The 14,737-nt window shown below is 44.0% G+C and overlaps 1 protein-coding gene across 3 annotated transcripts in view; it reads left to right on the top strand.

Annotated features, from left to right (window-relative positions):
* The window catches only part of SGK3 (serum/glucocorticoid regulated kinase family member 3), a 130,765-nt gene that overhangs the window by 53,881 nt on the left and 62,147 nt on the right, over positions 1–14,737 (top strand). For 2 of the 3 annotated variants that reach the window (XM_047783823.1, XM_047783821.1), the window contains exon 1: positions 1,102–1,207. The exons of the other annotated variant lie outside the window; for it this stretch is intronic. The gene's annotated coding sequence lies outside the window, so the exon portion shown is untranslated. Of the gene's footprint in view, positions 1–1,101; positions 1,208–14,737 lie in introns of those variants that run through there. 3 annotated transcript variants of the gene reach the window in all.

Here is a 14,737-nt window from a genome sequence, read left to right as displayed (position 1 = left end):
CTAAAATTTCCCAGTTTCTCTGTGTGGCTCCTGACTGCACAATGCTTTCCCTGTGGTCCTCCTCCTTTAATTGTTGAGCCTGGCAAGATGACATGGAGTGAGGAAGGGCATTTAGAGATCATGAAGTCACCTGGCCTAATCTCTCTATTTTACAGATAAGGAAATTAAAGGCCTTCAGATAAGGTGACTTCCCTTCTGGCCACACAGCTAGGCTGGGCTCTTGGCACTATTTTCTGAATTTTTTCCAGCAGAAGTTACTGTGTATCAATTCTATTTGTTGGTGAAGTGAGTCTTGTGTTTCCCTACCATAATTCATTAGTTATTGACTTGATTCCTCAAATCGTTTTTCACCTTCCCAAATCAAAGATTAATAGTTAAAATAATTCCTTTCCAGTAGCCTGATTTTTTTTTGGGGGGGGGGCTTTATCTATACATAGCATCACAAACCTTGTAGTAGTGCACTGTGGGCGTTAATGCTAAACTCTTGAAAGCTGTTTGAAGGAAAAAGGAATTATTAACATTTAAGTCTAGAGGGAGGATTCTTACTGGAATCCTTCCCACAGTTTTTAAAAGAACGAGGTTTTATGTTGGAGAACAGTCAGGAACTGCTTCCTTTCTTTGTCCCTCTAAACCCCATTCCCCATGTCTTTTCACGCATGGAACCCAGAATTCGTGTGTGACTCCTACTCTGCCCGAAAAGAATGAGATTAGCCAATGTCTTGAATAGGTGAACTCTTAATTTAAGCTGTCTCACCCAGCCCTACACCTTAGCTGGAACCTGGGGAAGCGTGCCTTCTCTTCCCCTTTCCAAGCCTCCTTCCTCATCACGGCTGTCTCTCTCCTTTCACCCTATCCCACCAGTGGAATTCCACCCTTCCTAGCTTAGGGTCACACCATCTCCTGCCCAACCGAGCCCTCTGACCTACAGCTCTTCTTTGATGGCCCGCCCCTCGGAGCGTGCCAGGGGCGGAGCTGAGTTAGCAAAAGCCCTGCCCCCTCGTTTGGGGAGGGGCCAGCGGCCCCGACAGCGCTGTTGATTGGTGGGGGCGGGGCCTGCTGCGGGGCGGGGCCCGGAGGTCCGGCAGGCAGCGGCGCGGGGCGCGACGGGCGCCGCTCCGGGCTGGAGCCGCGGCGTGGAGCTTAGTCGAGTGTGGCGCATCTGTGGGGCGCTTCCCGCTCGGTGCGCGTGGGGCGTGGGTCCCGGAAGGTGAGTGTGGGCAGGGGTCCCGGTGATGCGTGGGCAGCTGGAGGGGACCCCGCGGGCGCTCCCAGGGCAGGTGTTGTTTGTTGGGACGGGAACGGGTACCACTTCCGCGCGGAATAGGCGCGCAGGGCTCTGGCCGGAGGCCCGGTGGTGTGAATCCCTGGAGGGAGGGGTACAGCGGATTTGCATCGTTTGTTCATGGCTTTAGCTCTGGGACACAGGATGTTTGCGTAGCTCCACATACCCCCTCCCCAAATCTCGGGAGACCTCAGGTGCTGCAGAGATTTTATAGTCTTTAAAATCATTTCTAGTTCTTCGTGCAGGACTATAGGAGAGACTCGGTAGTGAATTTACGGTGTAGCTTTATTTTGACTTCGTGTTATTCGGTTTGCAGGAGGACTTGTAATGGGACTGTTATTTAAATAAGGACACCAGGGTGTACACAAGCAGTGAATTGTGGAGATTAAGTGAGCAGACTTTGAAGCTAGAGTGCGTGTTTGCATCTACTTATGAATTGTGAAAACTTGGGCAATATGCTAAACTTCTTTTTGCCTTTGTTTCTGCATATGTAAAATGGGGATACTATTAGATGCAGCTTTAGAGGATTTTAATGATGATTACATGAGTTACTACTTAGTGCCTAGCACGTACTCCATAATAACTTTGGCTGTTTTCTTTTTTATGCAATTAGATGGGCATTAATCTTCAAAGTTGCAGAAAGGAAAACCTTTTTGTAGAGCTGTTGCTGGGGAGATTCCTCTAGAACAGCTTTCAAAGACTGAGTCCTTCTGGAAAAGATCTCATTACTTTTCTTCTTACTAGAGTTGTGATCATCTACCTTGTTCCAAATCAAAGCCACTCTCAAATGATACATAAACCTCAGTTTTGAAGGTTAAAAGAGGGATGAAGAAAAGTAGCATTTTTCCAATGAGTGTAGCCTCATTTTAAGCACCAAGCTCTGGTAGGTTTAAAAGTTCACTTTATACAGAACTTATGAATTGTGCTATTTTGGGTGGGTGCTTATTTGTAACATTATTGCAAAAGGAGGAAAACCAGAGTACCCAAAATAGGTAAATAAACTAAACATCATAGGAACCATAGCTTGCCACACAGATCCTCAGAATTGAAAGGAATATGAAAAATCAGACCAGCTGCCCTTAACAGATAAGAATGAGACCCAGAACCAGTTAATGGCAGGACTTAGATTAGAATTCAGCTCAGCTGAGCAACAAAATTATAAAATCTAAGGATGATATTACTTCTAGTGTTGATAATAGTACTATTTTTATTTTTGACAGTTTTATGGTGCTGTGAGTGGTTTTTCTCTCAGCAACATCCTGCTTGGTAGCTTAATTGCATGATTCATAATCATTCTTCAGCACCTTTGATTTAAATCACAAGTCTCAAAGCTGCTACATCAGTGATTGCTTTGAGAACAAGATGATTGTCTTCTTAAGCTTTGTACAAACATGTTCTAACAGTGCTTTGGTTTTGTTGTTTTATGCAGTCCTTTTCTCTCATGTAGGGAATGTCAACAGCCAGTATAAACAAATTGACCTACTAGGCAGTTTGTTATCATTGTGTTACTGGTGAAGTTTTCTTGATTGGGTAAGATAGTCACCAAATGCTAGCCCAGAGAAGCAGGACTGGATCTCCATCCTCTAAGAGATGTGTTGCAATCTCTGCTAACCTCAACAGAATCATGGAGTGAAATTATTTGGAGATACTGGTCTGTTGGTTGCTGATTCTTACCCTGGCTTCTTGCAGAACTCACTCCCTTCCCACTGGGTATTTGTTCAGATACTATCACAATCAGACCCTCCTATTTAAAATTCCACACAACCCCAACTCTTCCTATAATGGTTTACCTATTTATTTACCTGTCTGTTTTCTGTTGCCTGCCTCTAGTGGGTTAAGTTCCATGAGGACAGGGGTACTTGCCAGTGGTGTTCACACTGCTGTATCCTCAGTACCTGGAAACAGTGCTTGGCACTAGAGGGTGTCACCTGCCTGGTTCTGAGGCAGACATTTCCTACTAGAGTTAGAAATTACTTGAGCCAATTCACAATTCATTTTGTCCTGCTCTCCCTTCCCCCCCAATTTCTAGTTACTTCTTCTGTTATCCAGGAATGAAACCTTGAGGCAGTGTTAATTCCTCCTTCTATCTGGCACTCCACTTGCAGGTAGCTACTGACTGGCTTCTCCTGTCAAGTTTTTGCAAACCTGCCATTCCCATTGTTGCCAAGTTCCTATTTCTTCACATCCTCCTCCATTTCATTTTGTCCTCTGCACCTACAGCCCTTCCACCTCCTTTTCCAGAAGCCCTCTCATCTTCATCTGCAGAGTGAAAGCCAGAGGGAGAAGCCTGGTGTTCAGAGTGCTCTGCAGCATGATGGCAAATCCACTTTGCCAGCCTCTATTGGCCACATGTAAGAAGAGTGACGTCCAACTTAGGCTTGTAAATGTGAAAGTAAAGTAATGCTTTAATGGTAATGCCCTGTAAAACCCCACGGTGAGTAGGTGCCTCATGACAGATTCTCTGTTTGTGTGTGTGTGTTTAATTGAGTGGGTCCTTTCCCCCAGGTGGACAGGAATTCAGACAGGTTGGACTAATGGCTCTTTCCTGTTCCTGCTGCGGACTTCTGCTGCTCTTTCTGTTTTGAGGGCTCAGCCTTCAGCACCTCCCTCACATGTCACCACTACCTCAGATACCTAGATAAGTTCAGCTGCAAGTGGTTTTTCTATTCTTTAACTTCTAGTGATTTTTCATGCCTTTTAAAGAATTTATCACAATCTATTTTGGGTTGTAATTCTTTGGCATTTGTCTTTTCTTTTTAGCTCCTAGAGGGCGAGAACCATGCATACGCAAATTCCAGTTACTTTTTTGAGGGAAAATAAGATATCCACTTACCTGTTTTTTAAATAAAAGTGAACATAAAGTTCTCTTAATAGGTCTTTAAATCATTAAACATTGAGCCTCAACTATCATTTCTTTTTCTTTTTCTTTTTTTTTTTTTGTCTTTTTTGCTATTTCTTGGGCCGCTCCCGCAGCATATGGAGGTTCCCAGGCTAGGGGTCAAATCGGAGCTGTAGTCTCCGGAGAACACCAGAGCCACAGCAATGCAGGATTCGAGCCGTGTCTGCAACCTACACCACAGCTCACGGCAACGCTGGATCATTAACTCATTGAGCAACGGCAGGGACCGAACCCGCAACCTCATGGTTCCTAGTCGGATTCGTTAACCACTGCGCCACGATGGGAACTCCCCTCAACTATCATTTCTACAATATGGACACTTTAGGAAGAAGGCAGAGGGAAGTACAGTGTTAAATAAAAAGATTCCAATGAAGATATTTAGGTCTGGATTTTTTTTTTTTTTTTTAATTTTATGGCCATACCTGCTTCCCCTGCTTCCCAGGCAAAGGATGAATCTGAATCACAGCTGCAACCTGTGTCGCAGTGGTAGCAACTGCGGATCCTTTTAACCCACTGTGCTGGGCTAGGGATCGGACCTGAGCCTTTGCAGTTGGATTCTTCTTTGTTTGTTTAATTTTTTCTTTTTAGGGCTGCACTCATTGCCTATAGAAGTTGCCAGGCTAGGGGCCACAGCCATACCACATACGAGCTGCATATGCGACCTAGTTCATGGCAACTCTGGATCCTTGATCCACTGAGTGGAGCCAGGGCTCGAATCGCATCTTCATGGATACTAGTCGGGTTTGTTACCATTGAGCCACAACAGGAACTCCTACAGCCGGATTCTTAACCCACTGCACTACCTGGGAGCTCTGAGGTCTGGATTTATAAAAAGGTAAAGGGAAGGCAATAAACCCAGCATCCACATAGGTGGACAGGCAGAAGTTTAAAAAAAAAAAAAAAAAAAGCCGTAAAGTCACTATAAAGTCACTCACAAAACCTTTAGGACAAGACAGACTTTATGGCGCATATCTGCAGTTTTGGATTCTCTTGTGGGGAATTATTCCTAAGGGTCATTTTGTTTTTGCATCTCTAGGCACAAATAATACCATCTCCTTGCCTTGTTTTCTGAGCTGGGGTGGATTGAATACATACTCTCTGACTACACAAAAGAGTTTACCTTTCCCTCATTTAATAAAATGTTCATACTTCTTTCATCATTTATTTTATGGATATATGGAGAAGATATCCGCCAGAACCTTTTAGTTCTTCAGAAAAAGGTGATAGATGTAAGATACTTGATTTCTATTGTTGGAGCTCCAGTTTTGCCAAGTCTGAGTTTGGTTTAATGTATTTCGCTTTATTTCATTATAAACATACCCTTGCATGTATTCCAATTGAGTGAATGCTCTTATTTTACTTGTGAGTTTTCCTAACAGATTAAAACTTGTTTCTGGGACTGGTGTAGACTCTTCTGCAATTTAACTCTCTCTTTTCTTCTCTCTTGCCTCCCAAACCTCTACTGGGCTTTTCTCATTCTGGGGCACCCATTAGCCTGGCTTATTTCTTCTGAGTATCATTCTATATCTATGTTACCTTTCCTGGGATGAAACTATAGTTTCTATTGACAGGAAAGAGCTGACAGGGAAAAAAATATATATGTACATAGTTCTAGCTTTTGAAATGTTAAAACTTTAAGGTAAAATTCTGCATATTATTTTTACTAACATACTAACACCAGCTAATGTAAGGTTAGGATTTAAAGCTAACATACTGCAACTTATATTTAAAATGTCCTATAATTTAAATTTATAATTGGTTGTACGTTTTGTCCTTTGGGGAATTTCTACTAATGTATTAAACAGTGAGTTTTACTGTCAGAAGAAGAATCTTGAAAGCAAATATTTGCTTTGGAGTAAAGTTCCCTTTATCACACTGTATAAGCATCTGTGTTTACCCTGAGTTCTCCTTGTTTATGAAACACCTTAGTTAAGGATGTTTATAAGATAGGATCATTCATGCAAATAATAGAAGTTGGGGCACAGACTAATTACATATCTGGAATACATGGTAAGTACTGTGTAAGCATCTGTTAAATAAATAAACCTGTATTTTTAGGGAGAATTTATTTTTTTGGCTGCACCTGCAGCATGTGGAAGTTCTGGGCTAGGGATTGAAGCCTGGCTGCAGCTGCAACCTACATCACAGCTGTGACGATGCTGGATCCTTAACCCACTGTGCTGGGCTGCTGCAGAGACAAGGCAGGATCCCTAAGCCCCTGCACCACAGTAGGAACGCCAGTTTTAGGAAATATTTCATTAAGATATTGTAGCATATTGGTATGTATAGTAGTGGGATTGATCTAGTAAAGAGGGAGAAATTGATGATTCTGGAGACTAACGAAGGAATGATGAGACAGGCTGCTTTGAAGGTCTCAATTGCATTCTTTGGCAAATTGGAATTTCCAAGTGTTTCTTTCCACTTGTCTGTTTGTCATCTTTTTAGGGCCGCACCTGTGGCATCTGTAAGTTCCCTGGCTAGGGGTCAAATCAGAGCTGTAGCTGAAAAGCCTACGCCACAGCCACAGCAATGTGGGATCCAAGCTGCATCTGCAACTTATACCCCAGCTCAAGGCAACGCTGGATCCTTAACCCACTGAGGGAGGCCAGGGATTGAACCCCCATCCTCATGGATTCCAGTCGGGTTCATTACTGCTGAGCCACTACAGAAACTCCTCCACTTGTTTGTTGACAGAATAAATTAAACAAATAAGTGGATGTTGGGGCTTACTAAGCATATGGCGGTACAGAAGCCACAGTCTCTACACTATGGTCAGGGAGGTTCTCAGGAGAGAGCCACGTGCAGGCTGAGATGGTAGTAAATGTGAAAATGAAAAAGCCAGGATGATGACGGATTAAGGTGAGGAAGGAGCACTTTGATTAGTGTGGTCATGAAAGCTTGTTGGAGGAAGTGACCTTTGAACAAAGGCCTTGATATGAGGGGCTGAAGAGAAGGCCTTCTGTCCAGGCAGGGGGACATAGGACGAGAGCCCAGAGATGGGAAAGTGCTCAGTGAGCCTGAGAACTAGGAGGGGGCTGTGCTGAGTGCTGTCGCTGGCTGGAGGGGGGAGGGGCCCTGGTGCGATGCAGCTGGAGAAGTGAGGAAAGTTTAGGCCACCTGGGTGCCTGCAGGCTCTCCCCAGTAATTCAGAGTTTGGATTTTATTCTAAGGGCAGTGGAAGCAATGGAAAGAGTTTACGCAGAAGAGTGAAACGATCAGATTTACAAAGGTTGAAAACCAAACCAAACCAAACCACTGGCTACCTGGGGGAAGAATGGGTTGGAAGGGGTCAGAGCAAGTGAAAGATACCAGGTTGGAGGTGCTCCCAAGAGTCTAAGAAATGTGATGATGATTGCTCGTTTTGTGAGTTTTTGGATTAGGTCTTTGTTTTCGGTTCCTCCTCATTCTGAGTTTCTCCCAAGCTCCCCATTCAGAACCAGCTCTACCCTGGGCTGCCTAGGACCTGCAGTATTTTACGACTGCTGGTTCCACGCATATGCCCACTTCACTTTTCTCTTGCCTCCTGTAATCACCATCCACCCATCTGTCTGCAGTGATCACAGTTCCCCAGTAAATCATCCTAGGAAGTGTTCGGCGTGGGAGTGCGCCTCCCAGTGGAAGAGCTTGGAAAGCGGGGAAGGGATGGGGCAGGCATTCTGGTAATGGGGAACCCAGGATGGTGACCTGGGGAAGCAGAGAAGGTTAGGGCAGAGCATTGTGCTGCAGTTAGCACCCCTGCCCTGTCTGTTCTGGAACCAGCAGAGGGACACAGGAGTTGGGGTACAATTAAGGCCTTCCTCCTTCTCCTGGCTGTTTTGATTTTAGTATTGGAGAACAAAGGATTGTCAGCAGTTACTTCCACCTCCTCACTCAGTCCTTCCATCCTCCCTCCCTCTTTCCCTTCCTCTCTCTCTCCCTCTCTCTCTCTATCTTCCCCCTACATACCCACAGCATATGGAGGTTCCCAGGCTAGGGGTCCAATTGAACCTGTAGCCTTGGGCCTCCACCACAGCTCACAGCAACACTGGATCCCTAACCCACTGAGTGAGGCCAGGGATTGAACTCATGTCCTCATGGATACTAGTTGGGTTTGTTGCCTTTGAACCACAGCAGGAACTCCCTCAGTCCCTTCTTTAAATGTCTTTAATAAAATGCAGCTAGTTTCAGAAAACCAATAGAGTCATGTAACTTTTGTCCAAATTTTGCAACATTCCTATCAAATTGTTGGGGGCAGATGCTTTTGTACTGTGTCCCAACATTCGCTGTTTTTTTATAAATATTACTTCTGATTCATATATATCACTTTATCAAGAATAGGTCTAAATAAAAGTTGTCTCAAATAAGCAACTTGATAAAGGTAGGAAAAACTGGGACTGTTTTGTGATCACTGAATGAGAGAGAAAAGAAAGAAGGGGGTGGGGTGGGAATTAGAGAAAGGATATAGTAGTAAGGAAGGAAAACAGGAAAAGTGTAACTGATTCATCATGTTATATGTGTAGGGAGGTTACTGTGTATCTTCCATTGGCAGATCCTGGTAGATTTTTCTGGTCCTCTCAATGAACCTAATTTACTGATGTGACAAAGATGTGCTTTGTTTCTGTTGAAACATTTCCGGATGTATTTCAGGCTGTTATTTTGTGAGGTGGAAATAAACAGATACAGATTATGTACTATTACAGAATACTTTCAATAAAAGTAACCAGTTAGCTTCCTGTGTCCTGGGAAAGTGCTTTTAATGTAGTTTAAAATGAAACCTACCCGGTCAACCTATACCTTCTAAGGAATAATTCCTGCTCTTGTCCGCACCCCTAATTCTTTTTCTTATTCTTTGGGTCAGTCCCCATTTCCCAAACCAGTCCCCATAGGAGTCCCCATGCCATGCCCAAGGTCTGGGCACAGATTTTCTTTTGTGTCTTCCTTGACTATTGGCTTCCTCCTTTGAATTCTTGTTTCTAAACAAGGCACCCAGTCCTTTCCCCCATAGCTGAAGAAAACCTGTAGCTCTTTCAGGCCTACTCCTTTCTTTGGAAACAGGACTGTTCTTTTTTTTAATGATTTTTATTTTTTCCATTATAGTTGGTTTACAGTGTTCTGTCAGTTTTCTACTGTACAGCAAAGTGACACACTCACACACACATATATATATGTTCTTTTTCTCACATTATCCTCCATCATGTTCCAAGTGACTAGATAGAGTTCCCTGTGCTATACAGCAGGACCTCATTGCTTATCCACTCCAAATGCAATAGTTTGCATCTGTTAACCCCAAACTCCCTGCCCATTCCACTGCCTCCCCCTCCCCATTGACAACCACAGGTCGGAACAGGATTGTTCTTAATTTCCCTTTGTGCTTTGATGTGAATCACTGACCCCTCTCTCCCATATTAATTGAGTGGATAATGATATCTACCTCGTGATTTGTGTAGGGTCCACTAGTCAATACCAGACAGTCTTCATGACTGTGAAGGAAGTGGAGTTAAGAATCTCTTTGCTGGAGTTCCCGTTGTGGCGCAGTGGTTAACGAATCCGACTAGGAACCATGAGGTTGTGGGTTTGATCCCTGGCCTTGCTCAGTGGGTTAAGGACCCGGCGTTGCTGTGAGCTGTGGTGAAGGTTGCGACACGGCTCGGATCCTGCGTTGCTGTGGCTCTGGTGTAGGCTAGTGGCTATGGCTCCGATTCGACCCCTAGCCTGGGAACCTCCATGTGCCGCGCGGAAGCGGCCCTAGAAAAGGCAAAAAGACAAAAAAAAAAGAATCTCTCTGCTTAAATGAGATCCTGCTGTATAGCACTGGGAACTTGTCTAGTCACTTATGATGGAGCATGATAATGTGAGAAAAAAGAATGTATACATGTATATGTAACTGGGTCACCTTGCTGTACAGTAGAAAATTGACAGGACACTGTAAACTGGCTATTATGGAAGAAATAAAAATCATTATGAAAGTAAAGAATCTCTCTGCTTATATTTTAGAGGTAAAAGCAGAGGAATTTTTTGCCTTTTTTATGAACTTTTTTTTGGTTGTCTGAAACAAAGGTGGACAAGATCCAGGATAATAACTGCATACAATGGACAAAGAAATGATGGTGATGAAGGAGAACATCCCTTTAAAAAAGCTTTAATCTGCATCTATTTTAAGCAGTATTCAAAAAATTTTTTCAGTTCTAGTTTTTTTTTAAAGTTTTGTTGGAGTATAGTTGACTTACAGTGTGGTGGTAGTTTTAGGTATACAGCAAAGTGAATCAGTTATACATATATATGTGTCCATTCCTTCTCAAATTCTTAAAAAAATTAATATGACATGAATTTGGATAGTTTTCTGTCATAAAGTTTTATCCATATTTTTACTTTTTATAGACCCCAAATTAAAAAAAGATCTATTCTTAAAAAAAAAATCCTGTGACAGCATCCCTTCATGTGTTTTCTTTATTTTATAATTTAGCCTCTGATTGCCCTTGCTCAAAGTTCTCTTGGTACCCATGTTGGTGTTAATGTGTGATGCTTTCTGCAGACGGCCCAGTCCTGGCAAAGCGCCGCGCAGCTCTGAACCCTCCTGGCACCAGAGTTGAAAGCTGCTTTTCCTGTGCATGGCTGTCTTTCTTTAACCTGATTTCTAATGGGCACTTGGTGCTCCCTTCTCTTTAGTTCTTATTTCTCCAAAGGCGATTGAGAAGAAGGGGGTGCTTGCAGCAGTACATAGGAAATGGAGAGGCAGCATGTGTGTGCTGGTTCGGTCAGAGCAGTGTTTATGTCACAGTGCTGCCACCCAGAGCTGCCTGAGGATGTGGACCTGGTGGCCTAGGTTTCTTCATCTGTAAAATGGGAATAATGACATGACTCCTTGGGTTGCTGTGAGGAGTAAGTCATGTGTAAGATGGGAATGCTTAGAACAGTGCCTGGTGTTAGTACTCAATAAATGTTAGTTTCTCAACTCAACAGTATTGACATTTTGGGCCAGATGACTTTTTGTTGTAGGGGCTGTCCTGTGCATTGTGGGATGCTTAATACCACTCTTGACATGTAGCCTGCGAGCCGCCAAGCTGTGCCAACCCAAAATGTGTCCAGACATTGCCAGATGTCCCCCTGTTGAGAACCACTGTAAATATAATTTTTACTAGCTATTACATTATTTTTGCAAAGCACTCCTAAGATCATTTGGCCTCTGAAAGTTTTGTTCTTATCTGACCCACTTCTTTTTGTGATGTTCATCTTGTCTGAGTTAATTCACTAGCTGGATGTTAAGATTAGTTCTTCCATTCTGGGTTAGTAGCTGAACTTAGCCATGTGACCTACCCCTAGACAAGGCAGCTGCTCCTGGGAACCAGTCTACAGGATTATCTTGTGACTGCGGCAGAACGGAGGCAGATTCTTTTCCTGTTCCTCTTTCAAAAGCCATCATACCCCTAAACCTCCACAAAAGTTCCAGCTTTAATTCCACATGAATACGTTGCTAGTCCCACGTGAACACGTTGCTAGTTGCACATGAACATGTTGCTAGTCCCACATGAACACATTGCTGGGCCTACGTGAACAAGTTTAGTCTGTCTTGGTGTGAGATTCTCATATCAATCCTCTTCTCATCCTTTTTTATTTGGCTGCCTGGCCATTGGATGATTTTGCAGAATTTTTGCACAATTTTAATTGCTTCAGTTTTATAGAATAGATGTACATTAAATTTACAGTAACCACAGGGCTCTTTTATCACAGTTTTACTTTTAACCACATAAAAATAAGCCTCTGGACCTTCTTCATTGCTTCCTGGAGGACTCTTTAGAGCATGTAGGTGTTGTAGCGCCAGTGAGGTATAATGGGTAAAGATCCTAAAGTCAGAGCACTGCTGGTTCAGTCCTGACTCTCCCACGTGGGGCAGGTTACTTCATCTTTTCATGCTTCACTTTCTCCCTGGTTCCTCTCACTGGAGCCGTTGTGAGGAGCAATGAACGCATGTAAAACACAGTCTGGCTTATCATCTTGCTTTGCCACTAAAGATTAAGTATTGTTAGGTTGCTGGTTTGATTTAACTTGAAGGAAAGTCTTTCTTAAGGAGAGACCGTGTGGTACAGCAAACTAGTACATAGAGATTTTGGAATTGAACAGATTGTAATTTGAATCCTAGCTCTATTGATGATTTGAATACTAGCTTGGGCAAGTGGTTTAATCTTCCTATGTTTTTCTTCTCAGTGATACCTTCATTTCCAACCTATGAGTCTAGCTCCTTTTTTCCAGAGAAAATTGAGTCAGGCAAGTGTGATGTCTTTCAAACTTCTGCTCTCATACCTGCCTGGCTTTATTTTTAGCGATGCCGAAAATGCTTGACAGTCTGCATCTGTGTCCCTTTTCTGTGCTCTCAAAGTATTCATACGTACATCTGATATCATACTTAGCCAACAATTGAAAACGTTCTATATCACTCATCATTCTGCCTCATTAAATAAGTTCCTTGTAGGTAGGATTTTCTTTTATCTTTGTCTGTCTTTTTTTAAAATTTATGTATTTTATGATTTTTATTTTTTTCCATTATAGTTCTAGGGCTCGGGTAGTTTAAATTTATCCAAGGCCTCTAGGTAGAGAAGTGCAGCATTTCATCCATGTAAGAGCAGTGGTCATAGGAAAGTCATGGATCTCCTGACAGGAGCTTTGGTCTTAGAGGTACACTGCTGTTGCCACACCGCAGCCGACCCAGGAGGGAGCACGGTGAGGCGACGCATATCCTGACCCCTCTCTTCCTACCCTGTTCCTCTCTGGATAAAATCAAGCAGCAGGGGGAGGGCAGGGCAGCGTGTGGGATGCAGATTGTGGAGGTCAGCATCCTGCCCCAGGGAACAGGGTGGAGATGGATCTGAAAAGGAAAATAGAGAATATCCAGTGCCATTGTCTTCTGTCTGTCCCTTAGTATACACTTGAACTTTGGATGTAAAATTCATGTTCAGGACCCAGGAAACACAAAGCCCTCTAGTTCTTGCCTCCAGTCCTTCATGCGCCTACCTGGAACAGCATTCTTCATGCAAGATAACAAGAAAAACTAAGCAAAACAAAGCTGCTGTAGCTTCTGCTTCTGCAGCTAGTTTCTGGGCTCAAGTCGGAATTATCATTCCTTTTTTCTTCTAGTGCTTATTTTATATAACCCTTACCCTCCGCTAGCACCTTGGCTGGTCAAGGTTGTTCACTTGTTGGGTGTCCCAAATCTTCGTTTTTACTGAGTTGCCAGTTTCCTGTTGACCATGTCCTAGTGGATCTGCTCGAATCAGACATAATCCTCCCTCCCCTGTGATATAGTGGCATCCTATGCCCTCCTGGAAATCAGATCCGTTACTTCACTGAGACAGGGACCACTCTCTTATTATTGGTTGGGTGGCTTGAAGAGCCACAGATGACTGTGGGTAGTCCCAGCATCCATTTTAACAGAAACAGACTCTTATTTGGTGGAAGCATTCCTCCACCAAACCCAGGGTCACAGTGGGAAGCAGAAACTCCATGGGGGATTATTAGAGCTTGTTCCGAGAGAGCTGCTGTTGGTTCCTGACCCACGCCCTCTGGCTGTGGGAGAGGCTGCTGGGGTAGCACCTACCCCATTGTAGAGTCCAGCTCCCAGTGTGATAGGGTGTGTCTCACAGCAGGTGCTGGAGCTGAGCCTCCTCTAGCCATTCCTCTGTTCCTTGAAGCAGCTGCTTCTGGGTTAAGAACTACATGGTAGCAGCGGGTTCTATAGTTAAAGCTTATTGCCATACTTCTTTGCCCTAAATGCATGCCTGGGTCTGCCATGATACTCTTTCGGGTTCTGTGACAATGAGTAAGCCATGCTGAAACTGAGAATAGTGGTTCTGACCAGAAGCTGATCACGCAGAGAAGGCAAATCCGGCTTCTGTGAGGACAGATGCTGCCCCAGGGTGCTGCCTGACTCCTCTGCAGGCTGGTACCATAGCGAGCGGCAGTGTTGGTCGTGGCTGCTGAGGTTGAGCCCTCAGCACGGGCAGTAACTACATCAGTCTCATGTGAGGAAGACCTTGTTGTCGAGCCCCTCTGTACCTCCCACCCTACTGCCTGCTCCACTTGGTCATGGGTCCTTTGCAAGCCATGGTGATTGGGAAAGAGGCCAACTTACTTCCATAGGACAGCTCACCTTGAACCCTTGAGAGCTATGAAGCAGTGAGTGATCTCTGGTGGACATGTACATGGAACACAAATATTTTCACATTCTGTGCCATATTGAAAAATTCATTCACATATTTCTTTAAAACTCTTCCCTTTTATATATGTAAAAAAAACAACAACTTTTTCCAATCTCGTTCTTTCTAGTTCCCTGAGCAGAAAGTCATCCTTTCCCACTGCTCACGAAGCAGCATAGATAAATTGGCATTTGGCAGCCTCTCTCCCAACCTGCAGGTGGACCCCATGGTTGCTGCTCATAATTGAGCCCTCTGGGAAGGTTTCCCATCACCGCTCTCTTTTAGGACCATCCCTGAATAGGCTGCGTCATTTCCCTTGCAGCCATGCTGGCACACAGAGCGTGCCCTCAATAGACAGGCATGCCTTTCCCCCCTCTGCTGACTGGTCCT

This window comes from Phacochoerus africanus, chromosome 6 (genome assembly GCF_016906955.1).
Source record: "Phacochoerus africanus isolate WHEZ1 chromosome 6, ROS_Pafr_v1, whole genome shotgun sequence".
Taxonomy (NCBI): Eukaryota; Metazoa; Chordata; class Mammalia; order Artiodactyla; family Suidae; genus Phacochoerus; species Phacochoerus africanus.
The sequence above is the reverse complement of the archived record's forward strand: the minus strand, read 5'-3'. Positions and strand labels throughout refer to the sequence as shown.